The sequence below is a fragment of the Rhinolophus sinicus genome, chromosome 4 (assembly GCF_057876585.1).
Source record: "Rhinolophus sinicus isolate RSI-liver-muscle chromosome 4, RSI-T2T, whole genome shotgun sequence".
Lineage (NCBI taxonomy): Eukaryota > Metazoa > Chordata > Mammalia > Chiroptera > Rhinolophidae > Rhinolophus > Rhinolophus sinicus.
In genome coordinates, this window is record NC_142504.1 from 25,141,108 (window position 1) to 25,168,129 (window position 27,022).

The 27,022-nt window shown below is 34.2% G+C and overlaps 1 long non-coding RNA gene and 1 pseudogene across 3 annotated transcripts in view; both read right to left on the reverse strand.

Annotated features, from left to right (window-relative positions):
- Window positions 1-26,600, reverse strand: part of LOC148758340 (uncharacterized) — a 238,736-nt gene extending 212,136 nt beyond the window's left edge. For all 3 annotated transcript variants that reach the window (XR_016021066.1, XR_016021065.1, XR_016021067.1), the window contains exon 1: window positions 26,474-26,600. This is a non-coding gene — a long non-coding RNA (uncharacterized LOC148758340). The remainder of the gene's footprint in view (window positions 1-26,473) is intronic.
- LOC109444835 (ras-related protein Ral-B pseudogene) lies at window positions 4,416-4,857 on the reverse strand (annotated as a pseudogene).
- Window positions 26,601-27,022: the final 422 nt, after the last annotated feature.

Below are 27,022 nucleotides of genomic sequence, written 5' to 3' on the forward strand. Positions count from 1 at the left end.
TAACCACTTCAGTGATAAGCAAATTTTGGTTTAACATATTACTGAAATTTAAAGAAAACATATTAGAGATTTATATGTTCAAGTGGCAATTTCTACTTGTCATTTTGCTTCCTTGCTTTCCTTTCCTCTTTGGACAAATTATTACAAAATTTCTTATGCTTATTGCAACTGAAGGCATTGATATGGTTCTAAAAATTTGACAGCTTAATGTGGAGAAAATAAGTTAAATGACATGGTGTCAGCTATGAGTTTGTGATGAGATACTTCCTTGCATGTTCAAATATTTTATGTACATTTATATTTTCTACTATCTTGGCCTTCTATAAAGATCTGATATCCTTATTTATAAATTGACTGCATATTTTCTTAATAGGATGAACATGCACATGCATAATTTGAATATAGAATTCATTATTGACTTATTTTGCGTTCACTAAACTGGCTTTACTTAAAGGAAAATGCTAAATAAATGTGGATGTAGAAAGGAAAGCATAGTCCCCCAAAACGATGTTCCTCAAACTGCATCAAGGCAAGTTAGTCCTATACAGAGGTGAATGAGGACATATCCTTCCAGCTTCTCCTTGGCTACTCACTAGTTACCCATATTACCTCAACTCTCCCTACATTTCAGTTTAATCATATAAACAATGAAAAACTTTTGAAAAGAGAATCTTTAGCTTGACAGCTTTTATAGCAATAATAGTAGCACTTACTGTGCTCTTAATATTTAATAAATCACCTCTAGAAGTCAAGACTTAGACTGAATTCTAAACTTAGACTGAAGATGCCACCCAAAAGTTGCTGGATAGTGAACGGGAGTAGACAGACCATAAGAGAATGCACAGATTTGGAGGAGGGCAAACAGAAGACTGAGTTCCTATCTCTTTGACTTTTATCCTGGGGCTAAGAATAGTCTTTTCAGTGGTAACTTTGGAGTAGGAGGATGGCATGCATGTGGATATCTGTAGCTCTTTATGTCCTGAAGAGTTAGTAAATAAAAGTCAGAAAACCATGAACACTGAAGATGGGGAGATCATGAAAAAGACTGAATCAGAAAGAGATCACTAGACTGTGTATCCATATCTCTTGCTGAACCCTGAATTGCACAAGCACAAAACTGACTCTAGGGACCCCCACTTGAGACCCAAGTTATAAAAAAGGAATGTAGCTACTGCATGAAAAACAAAAGATTTAGTTCATAAAGTTTTAGTTGATAAAACAAAGAAAATAGCGCTAATCATAAATAATAATTAATAATAATAATAATATCCACAATTTCTACAACTTAACAGAATATAATACAAAGTTTTGTGACATACAAACTACGACGAAAATGGAAAACAATTTTTAAGAGCAAAGATATCAACCAAGTCTAACCTTGAAAAGAAACATGTTGAAACTACCAGACAAAATATTTTAAAGTGTTTTTTAAACTATTTTCAATGAAGTAAAACATTTTTTGAATGTCTGAAAATCTCAACAGATAAATGTGATATCTCAGTAGAAAAACAGTAAAAAAAATAAGTGGGGGTGGGAATTCTAGAACTCAAAAATATAACTGCTGAGTGAAATGAAAAATTAACTGGATGATTTAGCCAAATGGATAAGAAAGAGGAAAGAGTAAGTAAACTAAAAAATAGATCAACAGAAATTATCCAAAGTGAAGGACACAGGAAAAAAAATATTTTAATAGAAATGAATAGAGCCTCAAGCAAATGTTAGATAATTGCAAGCAGTGAAATGTACATGTACTTAGAATATCAGAAAGAGAAAACTCTCAGAAACCATGGAAATCAGGAAAGATTAAAAAAAAAAAAAAAAAAGAAAAGAGAAAAGAAATCGTAAATTGCTGAAAAAAAATCTGTGGACCAAAAATTCTATCTATCTATCATCTATCTATCTACAGAAAAAGACAAAATGACATTTTCACATAAAATAAAAGAGATTTTGTTGCCAGAAACCTGTACTGTAAGAATGCTAAAGTAAGTTCTTCAGTATGAGATCATAGTTGATAAAAACTCTGATCCTCGGGGGGAAGAAAAAAATGAAGAACACTGGGAAATGGTAAATAACTGGATAGATTTAAGAAACTATTTTTGTCTTTTTAAAATTTAAATTACCTTACAATACAATTCATATAAAAGTTTAAAACTAAAATCATGATATTGTGTGTTTTATAAAGTTTTTAGGTGCATTATGCATAACAACTACAACAATAAAGGACAGGGTGGGAAAAAAAGTATATATATAGCAAGGTTTTTATGTTTTGCTTAAAGTAGCAACATTATTAACTCTAATAAGAGGACTATACTTATGTTAGTGATTCATATTACCAACCATAGGAAAACTATTGTAAAATATACACAAAGAAGCTAAAAAGTGAACAGAAAAATGAAAATAAAATTCTCAGTGTCATTTTTATAATAATAAAAGGGCAGGGAAGACAAGTAAGGAGAAAAAACTAAATTGGTTAATTCATTTTTTTTCCCCTCAGAAAGTGTTAAGTTTGTCATGGGATTCTTATAATTTATCTTAATGACAGTTCTTAAATTGGGTACAGAATGATGACCATTTGTTCTGCTTTACCGATAGATAACTGAAACAAAGAAAAAGTAAATGACTTCTGGGTTAAACTTTGAGTGTTAGATAAATATTTGTTGTCAACAGAAGATAAATTAGTTTCACCTTTATAAATCAATTCCAACTATTGACAGATGAAGTGTGATATTTAGCAATGAGTTAAACACAGAGAAGAATGTATCAAATACATGTGTCCAAACTAATGCTTTTAGCTAGTAAAGGATCTTTGGTTACTACCATGCTAACTATTGGTGTTTTGTTTGTTTGTTTGTTTGTTTTGTTTTACTTTATTTTTAGGGATGCTCTTTACACAACGTAAATATGCCCAGCATTTTAACAAGACTAGTCTCAGTATCAATGAGAATATGTCCAAAATTAAAATTAATTTTTTGTTTCTTTTTTTTAATCAAAGCCCATGATTCTTTGGGAAGTGACAGAAGACTGTTTTCCAGTCAGATTATAATTTCTACAATTTTTATAGTAACCATAAATTCAAAGGTTCAGTTCTCCCAACCCCAATTCACTTTTGCCACCTATATGTAAAATGCCACTTCTAAAAAATGTGAATACTGGGTTTTTATCATAGTACTCTTTTCCTGATGGAAAATTTTCTGATTGCTGAATTTAGAGTATTGATTCAAGAAAGATTAACAATATCTCATCAATAAAAATCTTTATCTCACTAACTATATGACTGTCTCAGAAATAGAAACAGCAGCCAGTTCTCAGAGACAAAGGGACAATGGCTTATCCTTCCCCACTTCTTCTAATTTTACATTTAGAATTACTCAGCAATTGTATGAGAGGTAGCAGAATGTCTGGCACAGGCTCTGATTTCATGATCTTAGAATACAATTTTAACTTCTTACATTCTTCAGAAGAATTCATGTTACACTTAAAGAAACAAAAGAAGGGGTTCTCTCCATCCACGTACCCAGAGAGAAGCAGATCAGGAGGACAGAGTGTGTTGATTATTAGTCGAGAAGGAGGGGCCTAACCATAAAACCGGCAACTAGGAGAGGATTTAGCCAAAGAATTAAAAAAATAAATCTGATTTAAAAATTGTATAATTTATAAAGTATACTACTCTTGAATCTTCACTTAGTCTATTAAAAAGAAGCTCCTACAAAAAAATCAGGATGCTACAGGAGGAAAATAGCCAACACTCACTATCTTTGGCCAATATTTAAATACAAAGAATACAACTTTCACTTTCCATAAGTGAGAAGGATTTATGATCTTGGTATTGACCTCTTTGGCCCAATTGAAATTTATTTTTTCAGCTATGCTTCATATCCACTGGTATTGCCAAGAAATGTATCCAATAAAGAAAAAACAAACACTGAGTTTTTCAGCGTCGTTTGAGTTTAATGGGTTTGTCTGAGTATCACTGATAAGCTGACAAGGGTTGGGGGCATCTTACCCCACCCCTTCTCCCAAAACCTAATAAAATCTTTTTATTTCAAAACAAATCATGCGATGTTATGACATTAGGAGGGGAAAGATGCTATGACTGTTTTCTTTCATTTTTATTAACGTTGAATTATTTCTTACTTCTAACACTATATACTTGGTTAAATTTCTGGAAGGGAGGGAGGTATGAAGGAAGAAGGGAACCCCCAAACTTCCTGACAAAGTTTCCATTCCATAGTAAGGTCAAGGGATTATTTATTCTGCCAGCCATTGATTCACAAATATTTCCCCCCACTTAAGGAAGTCTGCGTGAATGAAGTTGAGGTGAGCAGGGGGCACACCAAAAAGTAGACTAGAGTTTTCTTTTAATCCCCACACCCTATGTCCTTAGCTACGATTGACTTCATCCACCATCTTGGCATTCACAGTAAGCAACATCTTTCCTTAAAACTTTTCTTGTTTTGCTGCTTTTCTTGTCACTCTTGTCCTAGTCTTCTGACATCTTCTTTGCTCTGATTTCTTTCATAAGATCAAAGAACACCTGCATTTAGCAGTTGCTGTAAATGATTCATGTTCTGTAATTGAGAACACGAGGAGAAAACCTTCCCCATCCAGAAAGTAGTTGTCTGGAATGGCTGCATATTCCTCTTGTCCAGCAGTGCCCAGAATATCCATCTGGACTTCCTCTCCATCGAGAGCTATGTTCTTCCTGTAACTGTCAGCTTTGGTAGGCTCATAGTCTTCCACAAACTCATCATACATGAACTGAAGCACCAGAGGCGACTTGCCAACCACCCCACTGCCAACCATGATCACCTTTTGAGGGGCCAAGGAGCTCCGGCTCTTACTCTTGTTTGTAGCCATCCTGTTGGTTTTCTGAGGTGGCAACACATGGACAGAACACCCAGTTGAAGAGCTGGGACCTGTGGGGTGGTGCCTGGGCCTCTGCTGTCTGCATCCCATCCTCTACTCTTAATCCCATCAGTCCTCTCCTTCGTGGTCTCCAAGGCCTTAAAATTAATTTTACATTTTATTTTTCTAACTTGAGATTGCCTTTGAAGACTTCTAGTCAAATAATGCATTTCTGCTTGGTTGAATATATTTGATAGAAATCTTATACTACCTCACCCATTTTTTTCTAATAATAGTATTTATAGTTAGAAGGAAATGCTTAGTGCTTAGATGAGGAAACCGAGGCACACATATGTTAAGCAACTTGGCAAAGGCCATGAAGGCTGACAGTTGGTTTTCGGTTTTAAAGATGCAGCTATAAAGTATGAAGCTTGGTTTTATCTTTATATAATCACTGCAGGAGGAGACCAAGAACACAGTAAAATAAATTTTACATCAACTAATTTGCAGAATTGATCCACATAGATACACAATGGAAATGACTAGTATGAAAGGTCTAATTTAAATTCAACTTTAACTGAAAAATAATTTAATTACACAAAAGTCAATTATTATTATTATTATTTTAATACTCACTGGTTGTATATTAGATTTCTCTTGAACTGACAAGCTTCACCCTTTCCTGCAGGGTGAAAAGAATGCGGGTCCAAGAGGACACATCCCCTTAGCGATCTCTTTTCTCTAGATCATATTCCAGGAACACAGGACCCTTGAGTGCCCTTCCCAAATGGCCTTCGGTTTAGTCCATGTTCTGTATAAACTTCTTTTTCCGGTATGTCTTTGAGAAGACATACTTTGCAGCCAGTGTGTACTTCCAGATATTTGTAGCTGGTTGAGGAAAACATAGATGGAGTTTTGATGTGTGGATTGGGCTGTCCAAATGCATGCACAAAAGGCTTTTACTGCCTAGATGCCCTGAAACAGATATTTAGGGTGAGAAGGAGAGTAGGCTTCAGTTTGGAAACTTGGATTTATACTTGCTTGTACCCTACAAATGTGAGTACTCACAAATACATCTTATTATCACTGTAGTATTTTCTAGAGAAAGACTCTAAGTCTAAAACAATAGAGTGCAAATTCTAACAGTTCAGTGGTAGATATCAATATCTTCTGATACTAGCTAGCAATTTTGAATATGTCAGCCCTGATCTTATGTTCAAAGCTTGAAAACTGATTTTAAAAGAATATAAGAAAGCTATCTATTAGTTCTAATAGGAGTTGTTATAATTCTATAGCGTTAACATATTCTATTATTTTTATCAATGTTTAATCACCAAGTGTGCCCATTTGTTCATAAAATTTTTTTCTTCTTTGTTAAGGTTTTAGAGGGTAATTATAAAATGTTCTAAGAATTTCTTTATACCTAGCAGAAAATATTTATTAATATAAGAATGTTCCCAGGACATCCTCTCCTTAAATCTCCAAAGCAAGATTCTGATTTCATATAATTGATGTCTTTCCCTCCCCATCCTTTGATAGGATCTATACTATCACCAGATAGTTCCTTTGGGTTTTGGGGTGCAGAATCAGAAAGACAGGAAAGGGAAAAGAAAGTCATGTGTGGGCTAGGGCTTGAAGAAGAGTTCTCAAGAAGAATGGAGGACAGAGAAACTCCGTAGGTTGAGGAATGCAATCAAAACAAAGGGAAGAGGAAAGTTGTCTTTTTTTTTCTTGTTTTTGTTTTTTTTAAGATGTATTTCTGTTAATCATGTATTCTTTTTCTGATATGTGGTATATACTTAGCATGAGAGAGAAGAAAATACAGAAATAACTAAGTTAATATTGACCATAATGATGGTCAAAATAATATAAATTTGGGGGAAGGAAGAGGTCAATCCCATTTGGAAAGATAACAAAAGATTTCACTGTATATTTTACAATAAATTACCATTCACAGAAAAACGGAGGATGACAATTTCTTTTATTTACTTGAGAAAGAACAAGTAAATAAAGTACACATTGGAGAAATGGTAAGTAAAAAATGCAGGTTGAACTCAAACTTGAATAGCTTTAGATATATGGCTTAGGGGACTGAACTTCATCAAACAGATAATGGTAACTTTTGGATGTGGGAAGACAATAGTTAAAGTGGTACTTAAGATGTATTTGGTAGTGGTGTGTAGAATAGTTGCCAAATCATAGCCATAATGCTGGTTGTCCATTCACAATATATGTATCTTATGCTACTAATCCATTGCAATGCCTGACTTTCCCATAACCTCCTAAAATTTTCAGATTGACTTCATTAATTACTTCGAAGAAAATGATATAACATAATGCTTAAGGAACAATTTTAAACCTTGTCCAACTTTTTTAATTTCAACTTTATTTCCAACTGACCATAGTATGGTATATCACATAGATTTTTCAAGAATTGTATAACCTATATATTTGAAACAGTACAGTACCTGATAGAAAATTAGCAAGTAACAAATATTAACTATTGTTATGAAATTACAAATAAGGAACCAAAAATAAACTTAGTAGAATATAGTCTGCCATAAACTTTCTATTTCAAAAATAGTAAATCAAAAACAGAAAAAATGTAATTTGTAACAGAGTTCATGAGGTCTGTTCTAATGAGAACTTAGTGTCTATAAGTAAGAATTGTTCTCCAGCAGTGGCAAATGAATGCTTTGATAAATTGAAGATGTTATCAGTCAAAAAAGTCAAGGAACTTCTCTTTCTTATCTTCTAAAGGGCTACTATAAATAACAGTTCTTTGGAAATGTATGCTTTCTCATAGGATGCAAAACGAGTCTCTAGGAAAATCCTTCTCTTTGTAGAACTCTGTCTCGGAGCCCTGATGCAGGGATATATATAGGTAAGTACATGCTAATTTATTCACTAGAGAGGAGATATATTTAGAGATCAATGGCATCTCATCAAAATGAATGATAGTGAGAGAAGTACTTCTTAGAAACGGGGGAAATTTGGTTGTTAAAACTATATTCAAGCATACCTATATGAAACACAGGCAAAAATGGAATAGATAAATCACTAAAGTTGGCATTTTAGAGAAAAGAAGAAATATTAAACACTCTAGAATAGAGTTTTAAATATACCATATAGAAATGTATTGTCAGTATAAGAGATTCTGTTGTATAGTACCAATGCATTGTTGGTATACGAGATCTGACTCTACTAATAGAGCCATAAACTCAAACACACAACAGAAAAGTAAAAACATTGTAGAAAAAAAAATAATGTGATAACTCCTATCTCCACCCTTCTACACATACACACATAGATCAAGATTTCTACATGACTGATATTATTCAAACCATTAATCCTTAGTCATTTTTGTTATGACCTCCAACTATCATTTTTATTAATCTTTTTAGTACGATACCCTATTTTCACTACCTTACTCATCGGAGTTCTCTTTCGGCAATTAACCTTATACTAGATGAAAGCGCTCATCAGAGACACACACCTCAATCATCTGTTATATTTTCAGTGGTATGTTATTTTAATTTTAGGTTAAACATTTCATTTCAATCAGGGTTATTAGCAACTGCAACAAAAACTGATTCAAGCGAATTAAAGTTGAAAAGGAAATGCATGGAAGACTATGAGGTAGCTTGTAGAACAGCTTGGAAATATCTGAGAGAAACAGATCTGGTTTTCTGGCCTGTGTGCTGAGGAGCTAGGCAATCAGAACTAAGCTGTAATTACATATCAGTAATGATCTGGTAAGGTCGTGACCACCAGCACCAGTGAGAATGAGATACTCTTGCTGACACATCACTGGAGCCAAGAGGAATCCTTTGCTATGACTCATCATACTCCTTAGATTCAGGTCCCAGGTAGGTGTTATGGATTGAATTGTTACCCCCACCCATTTATGTATTGAAGCCCTGACAGCCAATATGACTACATTTGTAGATGGGGTTTTTAGGAAGGTAGTTAAGGCTAAATGAAGGCATAAGGGTGGGGTCCTAAGCTGATAGGCCTGAAGTCCTAGTAAGAAGAAGAAAAGACACCAGAGATCCTTCTCTGTCTTTGTGCATCCACTGAGAAGAGGCCATGTGAGAATATAGTGAGAAGGTTTTTTCAATCAACTGCTAAAATGAGTGTGTGACAAAACCAGGAAGAGGTTCTCACCAGAAACCAATCCAGACATCTTGATCTCGGACTTCTAGCCTCCAAAACTACGAGAAAAATGTCTGTTGTTTCAGCCACCCAGTCTGTGGTATTCTATTATGGCGGCCCAATCAGATGAATACAGAAGGTCAAGACTATATTTCTACCACATGCCTACTCATTGAAGCAGGTGGAAAAATTGAACATCTGGCCTTCTTGGCTTTTGTAACGGAAGCTAAGCCCTATCGCTTGCCAAGACTCACAGAAAGGGGATATACTCTGACATAAGGAAACAGTAGCCAAAAAGGCAACATATGTGTAAGGCAAGTCCAGCCCATCGACCAAATTGTATTGCTTACAAAATACAACTTACAGTATTATCATATTCTACATGGTTTAAAACATGGGAGCCTTACTCGATGAAATATTTTTTCAAAGTATTGAATTATAAAACAATAATTATAGGCAAACATATCTTGGTACTCAAAGCCTTACTTTTAAGTCCTCTGTTTTAAAGAAAATCAATACCGTTTTGGGGTTGATTTGTGTAATCAACTCCATCACCTAAAATAACATATCCAGTCATTCTCCTTTTGGAAAGAGGAAATCACCATAATAAGGGAAATGATAATAATTATTTTTGTCTTTAGATGTTACCCTTCAACTGACAAGACATTCTCTAATACCTGTAGCTTTCTTCATTCGTTTGTTGTTGGGCAGTGTGGCCAATTCCATATAATAGAGGCCTTTTGTTCAGTATCATCAAGCCTGTTAGAAACACCATAAATAAAAATTTGGGACCTCTAGGTGAGGTAATAATGTGGGCTCATGGATCTACTCTGCTCCAGTAATCCCTACTGGCATAGACATTAATTTTGAGGGACATGCTCAAACATCAGTGAAATGTGTATTTATTTATCAAATTAAAAAAGGTTTTCAAAAATCTTAATAAAAAGAGTTAGTGATGATGTTTGAAAATGAAGACAGTCATATGCCCTGAGCATTATTTAAATTAGTAAAACATTTCTGGATGCAATAGGCAATACATTAAAAGTGTCCACACACTGTAACCCAGCAAAGTCACTTCTTCAAATTTGCTTTAATGAAATCATAAGAGAGAAAACATGTAAGTGAACAATGTCAGTCCACTTGGGCTGCTACAACAAATACCACAGATTGGGTAACTTATATACAACAAAAATTTATATCTCACAGTTCTGGAATCTGAAAGTCCAAGATCAGAGTCCTGCATGGTTGGGTGAGGACTCTCTTTTGGGTCACAGACATCTTGCATTGTGTCATCACATGGCAGAAAAAGATGAGGGCAGCTCTCAGGTCTCCTTTGTAACAGCACTAATCCCATTCATAGTCTCCACCCTCGTGACCTCAGCACTTCCCAGAGGCCCCACCTTCTAATACCACTACTTTGGGAATTAGGACTTCAACACATGGATTTGGGGTGCAGGGGCACACATTCAGATCATAGCAAACAAACAAAACTGTTCACTGTCAGGGAATTTACATTAGGGAAAATCTCAGAACAAACTATACGTCCCCACATGGGATTATGTAAAAAAAAAAATATGGTATGATTGGCCAGAAATGTATATTCACATATTAAAAATTATCTTTTCTAAGGACATTTAAGGATAAGAAAATTCTCAAGCTATAGCAGTAAGTTAAAAAAAACAAAACAAAGTTATGAACATGTATTTATTGAGAACTTAGGATGTACCACAAGCACTGTTGTAAGTTCTGAGTATGTAACAACAAACCACACAAACACTCTTGCCATTATGGAACTTACATTCTATCCAGTGGAGACTAGAAATTACACATGAGAATATGTGTGAGTGTGTGTGCACACACACGCACACACAGTATTTCAAGTGGTAACAAGTGCTATAGATAAAAATAAGGCTGGGGCAACACCAAATGGTGGGACAGAAGGAGGGCATGATGTCACAATTTTCAATTAATGGTAAGAGAAAACTTTACTGCAATGTCATTTGAATAGACTTAAAGGAGGTGAGGACAGGAATAAGGTCCTACGAGACTATCAGAGGAATCAATTTTCTAGCAGGAAAAAAAAGATGCAAGGAATTTCAATAGAAAAACAAATGAAAATGTGAGGATTAGTGTATTCTGAAATATTATTGAAGTGGTCTGCACATTCATGGATGATTCTTTTTGTGTTTCCCATAATAAATCCAAATAAAAAATATTTTTTAAAGATTGAAGTGTTTCAGTGTTGGAGATAATTAACAGCTTTTCTCAATTCTATTTGGATAAACTGCAATAAATGAATGTGTGCAAAAATAAAAATAAAAAGCTTATTTGTCCTATACAGTTGCAGTAATAGTGGATATTTTGAGACACTAGACAAGCTTAAAAGAAATGTCTACATAATAAAATTAAGACTTTATTAATGATGCTGAGCAATAAAAACTTATACATTATTTTTTATTATTAAATTTACTGGTGACTTTGGTTAATAAAATTATAAATGTTTCAAGTGTCCAATTCTATAATACATTACCTATATATCATATTGTGTTCACCACCCAAAATCAAATCTCCTTCTGTCACCATATATTTGTCACCATGTATTTGATCCCATTTAGATACATTTTTCAAGACCTTTTAAAAAATTAATCTCATCTTTGATTTCATTGGTTTAGCAGAATTAATCTAGAAATAAGAACATTCTGCTTTTCCACACAGTTTCATACAGGTGGAAAGCATTCCAGGTTCATTAAGAAATAAGATTTTTAAAATGTTTTTAGAATTAAGATTTATTTTATAATCATAAGTCATCAGCTCAGATTATACCAAGGCATGTGTTTTGAAAATAGTATTTTACTATGGGCATGGATATTTTATTCAATGATTCCATGAGGCCAATTTTGCAAAGTGATTTGCAGTAGCAGGGACATCCCATGTTTCTCTGAGACGGGCTGCAAAGTGTCACTCAGCACATTAATGTTGGCTAATAATGGGACTTGTCTGTAGCCAGGATCAAACCAGCACCTGGCCCTGCACCTGGCCATGAAAGCCTGAAAGTCATTATTCAGAAGGTATGGTTCTGTATGCATTTTCTATTTTAAGGTGATTAGAGAGAATAATTTAGTAAGATGATTCTATATTGGTTCAATCGTCTATAGCTGTATCACATTTCATGCCTTTAGGACATAATCATTGAAAGATTACCATCCCATAGACCACAAAAATTCCCCTGTTCTCCTAAAATTTAACTTGAATGCAGTTAGAAAAAGTGTTGTTGAGCTAATTGCTTTATATTTTAATAGAATTAGGGTTGAGGAATTTTTTAAATGCAGCATATGAATGGTGTAATTTAATCGATAGAATTGTATAGTGACAAATACACAAATATTTTCATTTTCTATTAGAAAAATATATACCAACCTATTTCAACCAAGAGGCAATATAGTAGAGTGGTTAAAAGCACTCAGTACTTTCATGTACAGGTGTGCAGATTATATACAGCTCAACTTCTGACAATTATGATACTGTGTGGCCTTGAGCCTCTTGAATCTAGAGAAGAGTCAATGGGCTCAAATTCCTGCTATGATGCTTTCTATATTTTTGAAATTGGAAAAGGAAATTAATTACTTGATACTTTATTTCCTTTTAATGTAAATAATATTAACCCCCTCATAGGAATGTTGGGAGGGTGAATTAAATTAATTAGGGTAAAGTACTTAGGAATACTCTTGGGATATGGTAAGCAAACAAAATACCTGAGCAATTTTTATTCTGCAAGTAATCTTTTAAAAAATATGAAAGAGATTATTGATGTGATAATTACAATTCTGAATTAAATAATTCCCTTAGGCCTTCCTCCATCACTGCAACCGACTTACTATAGAATTGTTTTACAAAATTTACCTCTTGGATATCAAACCTTGTGGTATGAAGATAATAACAGAGCCAAAGAGGTTTAATGTAGGGAATACCGTGTCCAGTTGATAACGTAAATGCAAACTAGTATTTTAAATCTCATGTGATAATGACGAACATGAAATACATTGTTTGGACAGAATTTTATTTATGGGAAATTAATAATCAGATATCTATTAGAATAAAAGAATACTCTCTTTAGCCAGTGTTAAAATAGAACTTTATAGGATCAATATGGATAATTTCCTGGTACACTCTCATACTGTGTGAGAAATGTGTTTTTGGCTAAAGTTACCGAAAAACTTACAGACCAAGGATTAAATGTTATGTGATCTTTAAAATAATTTATAAAGATTGATACTGAAAGAAAAAGTAAAATATGCAGGTAACCAAGGGTCAGAATATATTTTAAAGAATTGATTTCATAAATCATTACTAGGTGTTTTTATATATATGATCTCAAGTACCTTTATGCTCTGATTCTTAAGAAGGCCAAAACATAAAGGAAGACACTAAAAGTTGTGAATGAATTATACATCAAGCTGTTTTCTAATTATGTTATACTCATGTATTATAATTTTAATCACTTCCAAAAACTTTTACTCTCATGCTAGCATCATAAGGTAAAATTATAACATTTGTGACAATTATATTGTAACACATATAATATTGTATTAGTTTAATTTTCACAAGTATTAATTCAGTCACTGTCAAAGGTCCAAACTGTACAAATCTTTGAGCAGTGAGCATATGCTTTCTATGAAAGGAATGGATTCAGTGTGGAAGTAGACATCGAAGTAGCATCATTTGTTTACTTAGCAAATATTTACTGAGTGCCTTCTAGTTCTAGATCCTGTATCACTCTAAAATTAAAACATACTGCATTTTCTTTTTCCAAAGTAGATTTATGCCAGAAGGAAAAGAAATGTGAACATTTTCATAGTATGAGATCGATGTTTTTGTTTGTGGACAGAACAACATAAAAGAAGAAAGACTTAAAGAAGTTTAGAGGAATCAGTGGGCTGGCGAGTGGAGACTTTTGAGTTAGACTTTATTTGAGGAACCACCTAAAATACACTTAGAGGGCATGACTGAGCCATACTCAGAACAAGGGAACTGATAGGCATAGCAGCAACTTTTAGCAACTGTTTGAAGATCAAGACAATTACTTTATCTACCAAGAAAGACTGATAACTCCTTCTAGAGCCCTTCACTGAGCACTAAGCACTAAGCACAGTTTTCCAAAAGTGCTGTACATTAGTCGTTAGGTTTGTTCTATTTGTATAGAGTTTGCTTCAATAATGTGCTAGGTAAGAGCCCGCTACAGGCAAGACTTTCCAGACTTTTAGAGTACTCATAGCTTCCATTCATTCTAAGGATACTGGGGCAGTACCCAAGAAGAGAGTCAAGTACTTATTTTTTCAGCGCAGAGTACCAAACAAAACCATTGTTTCCTACTATACTGATCACTTTTTAGTACACTAGGGGAAAAATTGGAGTCGCAGGCACTGATTTCTGGCTTTGATACTAGGATGACACTTCGAACTTGTGCTGCTTAGAATTAGCCACCTCTAACCAATTACTGGGTATATGTCAGCAGATAAAAGGAGAATTAGAAGACAGGGAATCAGTTTATGGTCCTACTTAGCATTTGGTGACTGAATAAAAGGAAAAATCTTGAGACACATTTCTATGTGGCAAAATGATGTATATTCTTGATAAGATAGATAACTACTGGTAAGATACTAAGGAACAAATAACATCTAACATCGACAAATCTTCCCTTTCCATAGAATAAATTATTATTCCCCCCTCCCAAAATAATAATAATTTCCTGTTTATAATGGGGTTTTACATTCTGAACCAGCTCATAATGCTTCCTCTTCACGTATACAAGCATTTACATATTGACCTAAATCCTCTCACATGCTGTTCAGAAAGGAAAAAGAAAAAGCTTTCGTCTTTCCTTTTTTTTTTTTTTTTTGTCTCTGATCTCATTTTCCCAGATGGTATTAAAATTGATTTCAAGCCAGGCTAACACCTGTGTTGGATAGTGGATTTTTGCACAATTTAGTTTTGAATTTTCTCAAAAAATCTTTGCTAATTATAGAAACATTAATTGTATATGTAAAAATATATATAAAAATTCAAATGATGTAAGTTCAGAATATTACCCACATTTTAGTTCTTCTCTCTGCCTAACTTTTTAGAAAGAGCATTAGAAATAAACAAATTATTAAATTATTCTACTGAAGAAGGATTATACCATAATATCTTATTGTTGCATATGTTATGCAACTGTATAGCAAATCAGTCACTAAGAATGTGTTTTGGAAGCTAAAATAATAGCAATGATCTTGAGTTTTGTTTGTTTTTTTCTCTAGTGCACTGCATGCATCTGGTTAGCAAAGAGAACTTTATATCTATTTAGTAAATAGTCAATACTCAGGAAGTACATTTTGAATTAACTGAAAGGGATGAATGAGTTAATCAAGTAATACATAAACCATGAGGCTTATTAGGGACCTTCTATTTCCTGTGTACAAGATGTTGGAATTGGTATTCATTGAGTCTCTATGGAGAGGAGGGGGATGAAGTAACAACTCTGCTGTCATTTTTGGAGAAAAGCAACAGTGAAAAATTAGAAAGCCTTCCTTCTATAACCAAAGATTAGTTAGAGAAGGTGACTCTTAGATGTCTGGCAAGAAATTTAAAAAGAAATTTAACTGTTTGGGAAGGGGCAGAGTGGAAATAAAGAGAAAAAAGAAAGGAAGAAGGGAAGAAAGAGAGGGAAGGACTAGCTATGAGAGACTGAAGTGTCCTGCAATGAGAAAGATTTTGAAAACAGTTAAAAACAGAATTAATTCTGAAAATGCATATAAATATGATAAACTGAAAAAAGCTCATGTTTAAATATTCTTAAAAATTAAATGAGGAAATAATACTTTGACACCAATAAACTTGACCTCTGGGAAGTATGCAGGGAATGCATAAGAGGTTCAGGGAAAAAAGTCCTGGTTGATCATATTTCGTATGGGAAAGCAAAATGAATGAATGAATGAATAAATCAGATTCCCATCTTGTAATTTGAAATTACCTTGTTATAGGATGTTGAGGAGGCTTTTCCCTGGTGCCTCACAATTTTTACTATGACTCAAAGCATAGGGCAATTAGATGCCAGGAACCTAATGTTCCAGATTGAACTGCCAATAATTGGGGGCAGACCACTCAAAACTGGCCCCACTCTCACTAGCCTCCCTCTGTTCTCAAAGGACGATGGTGAGGAAGGGAAGGAGAGGAATGAAGGTAGAAGTCAAAGGACCTCAACTTAAGAAGTGTGCAGTAGTATCACATTGATACTAGTTAAAGAGGTGTGATGGGGCTCCAAGAAAAGCGCTCAGTGAGGGGTGTATACAAAATGGCAAGTGATTGGTCAGCTGCTTGGAGAGCAGACATACTGTTACCATCTTTCACCTTCTTCAATATGGGAAATGGGCATTGGAGTCAGATGGCAAGGATCAACCAAAGAACAGAATTCACCAAAATGTTAACAGTGCCTCTTTCCTCAGTAGTTAGATATTGGAAGATTTTAAAAATATGTATTTTTAAAATTTATTTTAAATGATTTCAGCAATATGTACGTGACTTCTGAATACTCAAAGTTAATTAAACATTATACAGAAAAATAAAAACACAACATTTAGTGGTCTAAGTAAAGAAAATATTTTCTTAAAAATAAATACGAAAGAGCATATTTTTATCATGCTTTTCCTTTTTCATGTATAATCTATTATTTTTATGAATTCATTTTTTTTCCTTTTAAGTAGACTTTTTGAAGACCAATTTTAGGTTCATAGCAAAATTGAACAGAAAGTACAGAGATTTTCCTTATAGCCCCTGCCCTGCTACATATACAGCCTCCTTCATTACCAAAGTCCCTCACCAGGGGGGCACATTTGTTACAATCCATGAACCTACATGGACACATTATTATCACCCAAAATGCAAAGTTCACGTTGTGTTTGACTGTCGGTGTTGGAAACTTTATGGATTTTGACAAAAGCATAATGACATGTATCTACAATTATAGTATCATACAGAACAATTTCACTGCCCTGAAAATTCTCTGTGCTCTGCTTATTTATCCCTGACTCCCTGTTAACACCTGGAAACCAGTTATGTTAACACCTGGAAACCAGTAACTGTCTCTTCAGTTTTGCCTTTTCCAGAACATCATATAGTTGAAATCATACAATATGCAACCTTTTCAGATTGCATTCTTTTGTTTAGTAGTGTGCATTTAAGTTTCCTGCATGTCTTTTCATAGTTTGATATCTCATTTCTTCTTATTGCTGAATAATATTCCATTTTCTGTATGTATCACAATTTTTTTATCCATTAATCTACTGAAGGGTAGATAGGTTGTCCAAGTTTTGGCAATTATAAAAAAAAAGCTGCTATAGATCTCTATCTGGAGGTTTTTGTGTGGACATAAATTCTCAGCTCCTTTGAGTACATACCAAGTAGCATGACTGCTGGATCGTATGGTAAGAGTGTGTTTAGTTTTGTAAGAGACCACCAGGCTAACTTCCAAAGTGGCTGTACCATTTTGCATTCCCACCAACAATGAATGAGAGTTTCTAATGCTCCCCATCTTTGTCAGCATCTGTTGTTGTCAGTCTTCTGGATCTCAATAATAGTTGTATAGTGGTCTGTCCTTGTTTTAATTTACATTTTCCCAATAACATATGATTGGAGCATCTTTTCATATGCTTACTTACCATCTGTATATCTTTGGTAAGATGTCTATTTATGTGTTAGCCCATTTTTTTTAATTGGGCTGTTCATTTATTTAGTGTTGAGTTTTAAGAGGTCGTTGTATATTTTAGATAACAGTTTTTTATTAGGTATGTCTTTTGCAAATATTTTCCCTTCATCTGTGGCTTGTCTACTCATTCTCTTGACAATGTCTTTCACAGAGCAAAAGTGTTTAACATTAATGACATTCAGCTTATCAATTATTTCTTTCATGACTGATGCTTTTGGTGTTGTATCTAAAAGTCATTGCAATGCCTATGGTCATCTAGCTTTCTCCTATGTAATCTTCTAGGAGTTTTATAGTTTTGCATTTTTACCTTTAGGTCTATGATCCATTTTGAGTTAATTTTTGTGAAGGGTCTAAGATTCATTTTTTTTCGCAATGGATGTCCAGTTGTCCCAGCCCGTTTATTGAAAAGACTGTCATATCTACATTATGTTGCTTTTGCTTCTTTGTCAAAGATCACTTCACTATATTTATGGGGATTTATTTTTGGCCTCTATTGCTGTTCCATTGATTTATTGTCCTATTCTTTCACCACTAACACACTGTCTTGATTATTGTACCTTTATATTAAGTCTTAAAGTCAGTGGTATCAGTCTTCTGACTTTTTTGTTTTCCTTCAATATGGAATTGGCTACTCTGGGTCTCTTGCCTCTCCACATAAACTTTAGGATCAGTTTGTCAATATCCACAAAACAACTTGCTAGGATTTTGATTGAGATTGCATTGATAATATTTTATTTTTTAATAAAATATCTTTAATTCGCCAACCAGAAAATGACTGACTTAAAGACTACTCAAAATAAGAAAATGTTTATTTTTAACAAAACAGTTTCTATAGTATTTAATTTAGTCATATTAAAATTGTGCATTCACCAGTGTTACATGGTAACTTAAAATCAAGGTCTGTGAGAAAGACAATGTAAGCTTTTATAGATTTTTCCAATTGGTATATTAATCAACATTCAAGAGCTAATCCGTGAATAACTACACTTACATTAGCTATTACATATATAAAGTAGACTTAAATGGCTCATTTGTACACAGTAATTGGATGACACGGTTAAAACCAAACTATTGTATTGAGTAGATAATTTTCTAGTCTACAATAAGTGCATAAGAATGAATAATTATTGCTTATATAAGAACTGAGAAAGACTTACTAGTAACTGCTATATATATCCCACATACTTTTTAAATTTTTCTGAATGGATAAACAATAAAAATAACTAATTCAGTTTAACAAATATTTACATAACACCTACCATATGCAGCATACTGTGCTGTATGCACAGTGATGCATTATTTCTACCCTCAAGGTGCTCCAGCATCTCTTGGGACATTGTATATTACAGACCACAAGATCCATAGTTTAGTTTTTAATGAAATATTATTTGAACTAGAAAAAGGCCTTAAAGGTAAATGAAAGAAAGGCAACTAATATACTTAGCTGACTTGGGAAATGTTTCTATACTGACAGACGCTTCTTATGTGGCATCTCAGTAAATCTCAATAACTGCAAATGTAGCACTATCTTGTTAATTTTATATTGACCCTGACTTACATGGGTTAAATATTTTTTCCCCAAGTAGCACGTTTTTGTCAGGACCTATTTTAAGCCTCTTTCTATTGTACTTCTCTAGTTTCTAATAGAAAGTGGAGTCATTAAGATAAACCACGTGGCTTTTCCTTTCTTCTTTCACCATCTCCAACTCTGTCTTCACTGTGGTTGACTTCTCATAATGCATGCAAACCTCTCACAGGGAGGAATGATGGCAGATTAATTCTGTATGTAATAATAATAATAATAATAATAATAATAAACGTCCAGTCTGAGGAAAACTGGGAGTGATAGTGGTAGGTACTATGAAGAGAGAAAATAGAAAAGAAGCAAGGAACATCATGAAATAACGTTTGTATGGTATGGTAAATAAAAGCCCATGGAGGGATGAACGAAAAAATGACAGTAGAAAGAAGCAATAATGAATAAAAATCGGAGAAAAGCAATGATTTAATCATGACTTCCTTGTGAGATCAACTAAGCATAATTACCCTGATCACAGACCTGTTAGTCTTTCAAGAATAAAAACAAAACAAAACAAAAACACAAAAATCCTCTGCCTTTGCACATTTTGATGATATTTGTTGACGTAAGAATAAATCTGGCTCACTTTTCACAGACAACATTCTGATTCCTGAGTGAGTGGATACCGTTTAAGAACAAATCCAAAGGATTAATACTTTATAAGTGACCTTATTTTGTCCTCCGTTCAGTTCAACAATGACCACACATGGTAATGAGTAGCTGATAATAGCCATCTGGGCAATAAATGCTTGATTGTGACCTTTAATTGAGTCACAGAAGCAAAAAAAGAGAATACAAGGTACACATTTCTCAACTAATTACTTTTGTTATTCATTTCATGCATTTAATTATCATAGATGTTTAAAAATAAAGAAGTTTCAAAATGGAATGGACCTTGGACGTAATTTAATTAAGTTTCCTTGTCTTAAATGTACAGAACATTTTAAGTTGATGTCCAGCTTAGGAAAACCAGGGTGATATTGCTTGGAACACTGCTCTAATTAATACTGAGCCCTTTGATGCCACACCATCTGCAGGCTCCGCCTTAGCTTCTGTTGGCCTCCAAAGGAGGGTGACCTGTTTGACAGTGAAAGTGCTTCCATCTACAGGGAGAATGAAGCTGTTTACTAGCAGACCTAGCAACTGTGCCTCAGAGACCAATTTAAAGGGGACACTCTTTGTTTAGAGATTTAACTCAAATTCCAGTTCTCAAAGGGATAGTGTTCACAATGAGCTTAGAGACAAATATATAAATGTATCTGTGAACATATGTATAGGCACTTGTGAGCGTGTGTGTGGTGCATTAATGTATATTCCATTGTTAATTCCAAAGTAACTAAGAATCTAACCTCTAGCCAGATAAATTTCTAAATTTTGTTCTTTGCCTGCAGAAGGTGAAAGGATTTTGTTGAAAAGTTTCGTGTTGGAATTATGTAATGCATTCTCTCACCCAGGTATAATGAATTATATAGCAAGTTAAGACTCTTCAGTAAATAATCATTTAGTATGTGTGGGTAATAGACTAGGACTATAGGAGCTTCACAGAAGAGCAAGAAATGACCTTTGCTTTTGGACAGTTTGTGATAATGGTTATAATAGAGTGATGATGATGATGTACATGAACCACATTTCCTTTCTTTTTTTTTTTTCTGGAACAAATGTAGAATGCATACATATAAAAAAAGACACATTGAGAGCCTAGACAGTGCTCTGTATGACCGTCTGGATACATTCATACAAATCCATCCCAACTAGATGATAAATTGCATGATTAAGAGATAATAATTGTTGTTTTGCTTAATTTGTTTTTTACTCTGCATTTCTGTGGTGTTTTGAGCAGTATTTTGAAGACAGTAAAGTCTCCTTCCTGCAGAATTAAATACATATAATCAAAGATATGAGTCTGTGTGTTTTTAAAGATATGCAGGTAATTTTTTAAATGATATATATTCTTTGAAATATAGTTTTAATATTCAGGCTCATTTACTATATTCTATAATGTTAAAAATGAATTTAGTTTTTACTCTAAGTGTGCCGAGTCATTTCTAGCTCTCAAAAATAAACTGTACAAAAGATAAATTGTAGTGTTTAGAAAGAAAGGAAATGTGAAGAAGAAGAGAATGATTAGAACGTGGTGGAGAATACATGAGAAAGACAAAAATTAGGGGAGGGGAAAGGATAAGAAATAAGAGGAGGAGAAGAGGTAGAGAATGAGCAGGAAGAAAGGAAGTAGAAAGAATGTGAGTTAAGAAATAAATCAGAATAAAAAAATAAGTGTTCAGCAAAGAAGGGAGGAGGGAGAGGAATAAGCGGAAAAGAAGAGAAAGGATAGAGGGGCAGAGAAAAGAAGAGGAAGAAAGAAGGAGGAGGTTAGGCGGAATCAGTGAAAAATATAAGGAGAGGTGAAGAAGAAAGAAAGAAGAGGAGAAAGAAGAAAAGGGGAAGAAAGCCACATAAAATGATGCCACACAAGGAAGGACAGAATCCAAATAAATGGAAGGCCTAAAAATCCCTAAAAGTCCATGTGTGCAAATAACCTTTATCTATTACATAAAGAAATATAACAAACTCCTAAAACAGTTTCTGAGAAATTTAGACTTGATGTTAAAAGGAATAAGCATTAAATTTTCTAACACCATTATTGTAGCATATACAATTTTTGAGAAGGATTTCAAATTATAAACAAATCTTTTTTAGTTTGATTTAGTGCTGAAATATATTTTCCTAATTAGTGTATAATACTGGGTTGCTAATGAAAACTACATTTAAAATTTTAACACTAGAAAAACTATTATTATTGAAAATTATAAAGTTTTTCTTTTAGGATAAAACATAGAATTTAAGGGAGAGAATATATTTTGTTCTATATACAACAAATGGAATGGATCCATTTAATTCTCCAAATGTAAAGAAGGAGCCCACCTTTTATTCTGGGGTCAGGCGCAGAAGAACAAATTTGGATTGTAAAGGACCTTAGTACACAGCAGTGGAGTGGCTTGCTTAGAGGAAAGAGACTGAGATGTGGAGCTTTGAAGTTCAAAGTTATGAACGTATGTCTAATGAACAGACTGACCACAATCAAGGACAGATTATAGTGAAGAACATTTGGAATGGGAGAGCCCTTAAAAGATAAGGGAGGTGAATATTTGAACTGGGTTCCTATTTAAAACTAGAGTCTAGCCCAGAAGAGAGGAGCACAATTTTGCTTGGATCTATGGCATTTGATCCAAGCATTGAATCCCACCTGATGAGCATCCTGTACTTAAGGAAAATGGCTACCTGAATGTGAATTTAAGTAGCTGACCCCTAAGAATTAATAGCAGTGGCAGCATGACTGTGGGGTACCTCCTGATGATTGTGACCATGGTACCAATGCCAGTCCTACTGATGAAAGATCAGACACAAGAAGAGAGCCAACACAGTGCAGAGGACTAAAAGGCCTTACTAAAACCTTCCACGATGAGCATCCCTCCTTCCAGTAAAGGACCATGTGGCTTACACTCACTCACTAAAAGATGCCAATCAAAGCCACATCCACAGATGTAGCCAAAACCACAGGACCTTAATCTTATGTAACACCAGACCTGATAACTTATGCTGGGAGAGGTGACAAAAAGGCAAATGAGAAGGTAGAAAAAGATTTTAGGAAGCAAACTAGTTTGCTGACCACAGAGCAGACTATAGAGGTCTTGGGGGATGGGTGTGGGAAGGGAATGAAGAAATGCAGGGTTGGGTAGAGGTGAGAACTGCAGAGCAATACGGGATGAGTAAACTGAAGATGTTAAATGATCGGAGAGGTCTATACACAGGCCTTTGCAATCCATCCCAGCATTAGTTATTAGGACAGTAGAAGGCTTAGAAAAGCTATCCTCTTATAAGCTGGGGTTCCTCAAAATTTGGAGTTCATATATGTGCTTTAACATTTTAACTATAGAAAGTATGACACTAATCATATGTGAATGATACCTGGAGAGGTGGATTACATCTCTTTGAAAATGTATGAATAAAAAGTCATTCTGTTGTCAATAATGACACTATTTCATCTTCTCTTATGGCAGAATAGTATTCCATTGTGTATATATCCCACATCTTCTTTACCCAATCACCTATTGAAGGACACTTTGATTGTTTCCATGTCTTGTCCACTGTAAATAAAGCTGCAATGAACATCAGAGTGCATGTATCTTTATAGATAAATGTTTTCAGATTTTTTGGGTAGATACCCAGGAGAGGGATTGCTGGATCATATGGCAATTCCATTCTTAATTTTTTGAGGAACCTCCACACTGTCTTCCACAGTGGATGCACCAACCTGCATTCCCACCAACAGTGTATGAGGGTTCCTTTTTCTCCACAGCCTCTCCAACACTTGTTATTATTTGTCTTGTTGTGATAGCCATTCTAACTGGTATGAGGTGATATCTCATTGTGGTTTTTATTTGCATTTCTCTGATGATTAGTGATGTTGAGCGTTTTTTTTATATGTCTGTTGGCCATTTGTATGTCTTCTTTGGAGAAATGTCTATTCAGGTCCTTTGCCTGTTTTTCAATTGTGACAACATGGATGGATCTTGAGATTATTATGCTAAGCAAAATAAGTCAGACACAAAAAGTTGAGAACCACATGATTTCACTGATATGTGGTATATAAAACTGAAAACAACAAAAGAACAAGACAAACAAATGAAGAAACAAAAACTCATAGACACAGACAATAATTTAGTGGTTACCAGAGAGAAAGGGGGGAGGGGACTAGTAGATAAGGGTAAAAGGGATCAACTATATGGTGATGGAAAGAGAACTGACTCAGGCTGGGGAACACACAATGTGATATATAGATGATGTATTACCGAATTGTACACTTGAAATATATGTAACTTTACTAACAATTGTCACCCCAATAAACTTTAATTTAACAAAAAACAGTCATTCTGAGCATTAAATAATGAGGTGTGTTTTGTTTTGTTTTTTGCCTTGAAGTCTTTTTTTATTAATTTCAAAATTTTCTAATCATTAGTATTTAGTTTCAAACCCTTTGCATCGTGTGTGTATTTTGTAAGCAGCATATGTTTAGATTTTTAAAATTTTATTCAACCTGATTCATCTGTCATCCATACCCACAATAACCACTAAGAAGATGCAATAAAAGAAAGTACTCCTTTTATGGTAGTAACCAAAAAGATAAAATAACCTCAAATGCATTTACCAAGAAATATGCAATATCTATATGAATCAACATTAAAATACTATTAAAGGATATAAAAGAGACCTAACATCAACCAGTTTTCTGAATATAAAACATAAATTGTCTTAAAATCATTTGATAAATTTACACAATCACAATTAAGATAACCATTATATATATGGTTAATCTTATGTAACACCAGATTACTATATATACAGATGCTGATATATATAGCATAACATGGGGTATTAGGTTTCAACATATACACACACACACACACACACACACACACACACACACACATATATATATATATATATATATATATATATATATATATATGGAGAGAGAGAGAGAGAAACTAAGCTAAATGATTTTAAATTACATGAAAAAATATTAAAATCCAAGAAAACATAAAACTTTTGAAAAAAGAAATGTATACCAGACATGAAAGTATATAGTACAACTGCAGTGTGGTGCTAGTGTATAAAATACAGCCTAAAAGAGTCCAGTAACAGATCCAAATATGTATAAGAATTTAGATATTGATAAATATCATGCATCAAATTAGTGGTGCATCAAAATATTTAATAATTGTTATTGGAACAATTAGGTAGCCATCTTGGAGGAAAGTTAATTTAGATCCTTAACATCACACCTTAGTGTATGGCACTTCCTTACTTCAAGATTGACTTTCTGTGTCAAAAAGTTAACGTTTCACTTGAAGCATCAGAGATGATATCACAGTAGAGATGGAAGAGTTCACTGGCAAGTGTGCCATTACCCTCTCCTCACTAATCTCTTCCAACCACTGACAGCTGTTTGTCATTAGGTGTCTTCTGTACTTCTGGACTCTTGGCATGTTGTATTACATATGTAACCCTTGATTCAGAAAAAAAACTCCCTATGAATTTGTCACTCTTTCCTTGCTTCTAATGTCCTTGATATTTTTGAAGAGTACCGGTCAAATACTCTATAAAACATCTTTCAGTTTGGGTTTGTCAAGTGTTTTCTCATGATTATACTATGTTTATGTATTTTGGGGAAGAAGACACAGAGGTTAGATGCCCTCTTTGACCCATCAGTGATTACATAATATCAACATGACTTATCACTGGTGATATTAAGCTTGGTCATTTGGGTAAGTAGTGTATGCCATGTTCCTCCACTGAAAAGTCATGATTTTTTCCCTTTTAATCTTCTACTTGGTAGAAGAGAATCACTAAGTCCAACCCACACTCAAAAGCTCCACTTCCTGAGGGAGGACTATTAGAAATTTGTGGACATTTGTTAAAACTATTGTAGTGGTAAATAAATATTTAGAAGAAATAATTTGAACATAGGCAAAAATCTTGTTTCTCCTTAAAGTTGGGTGTTTTGTTTTGTTTATAGTTAAAAATAAAAGGCACAGCATTCCTTGAACATAAATCTCTGCAAAGAACATATCACTGAATATTGCACGACATGCAGTTCCAGAAGCTTCCCACACCTTACTTCTCTGTATCTTCTCTAAAGCCCCCCTAGAAAATCTAGGAACACTGCTTTTATTATTTAAGTGTTTGATCTTTCTCTTCATATTTTACAGGATGCCTGAAGTTTTGCCATCTGAAAAAAAAAAAAAAAAATCGAGGGAAACTATAGTCCGTTCTCTTCCCTGATCTTCTCCTACAGGGAAAACATCCTGCTAATATTTCATAGTCAGATTTCCACATCTACAATGCCAAAGAAGTAACTTAGATTCCTAATAACCAAATCACGTGGAGAGCATACTATAACATACATGCAGGCTTATGTGCAGCACACACAGAGACATACACACACACCATATTGTACGTGCAGCCCTGTCCTTCTCTTAACCCGTTCCTACTCTCTTTTCCCATATTCCATGGATCTGCTGCCTACTCAGTTCCAGCAGCTACAACAAAAGACCATAAACTAGGTGGTTTAAACAACAAACATTATTTCTCACAGTTCTGGAGGCTGGGAATCCAAAATCAAGTCGACAGCAGATTCAGCATCTGGAAAGAGCCCGCTTCCTGACTCCTAGGCAGCTGTCTTCTCCCTGTGTCTTTCCATTGCAGAAAGGGAGAGGGAACTCTCCCAGGTCTCTTTATAAGGGCTCTGTCCTCATAACCTAACTGCCTCCCAAAGGTCCCACATCTAAATAGCATCACATGAGGTATTAGGTTTCAACAAATGAATTTTAAGGGATGCAAACATTCTGTTGATAGTACTCATTGAATTGGAATCTCCATAGAGGGATTTGGCAGTCTCTAATTTTTTGAAAAGTCCCCAATATATTTCTGATTATTTGCAAGTATTTAGGAATCGTTTACCAAGATAATGTTGCACTGTAACTCACATGAATGTAATAAGCCAGTTAAGTGATAATGCTGGGAGATGTCTTAAAATGAGATGACCAAAATATCCCATGACCAAAACATAATTAGAAATTTCAACTTGAATCAGTATGAAATTCAGGAGAATAAATCCTTTCAAACACATATAATTATTTCTG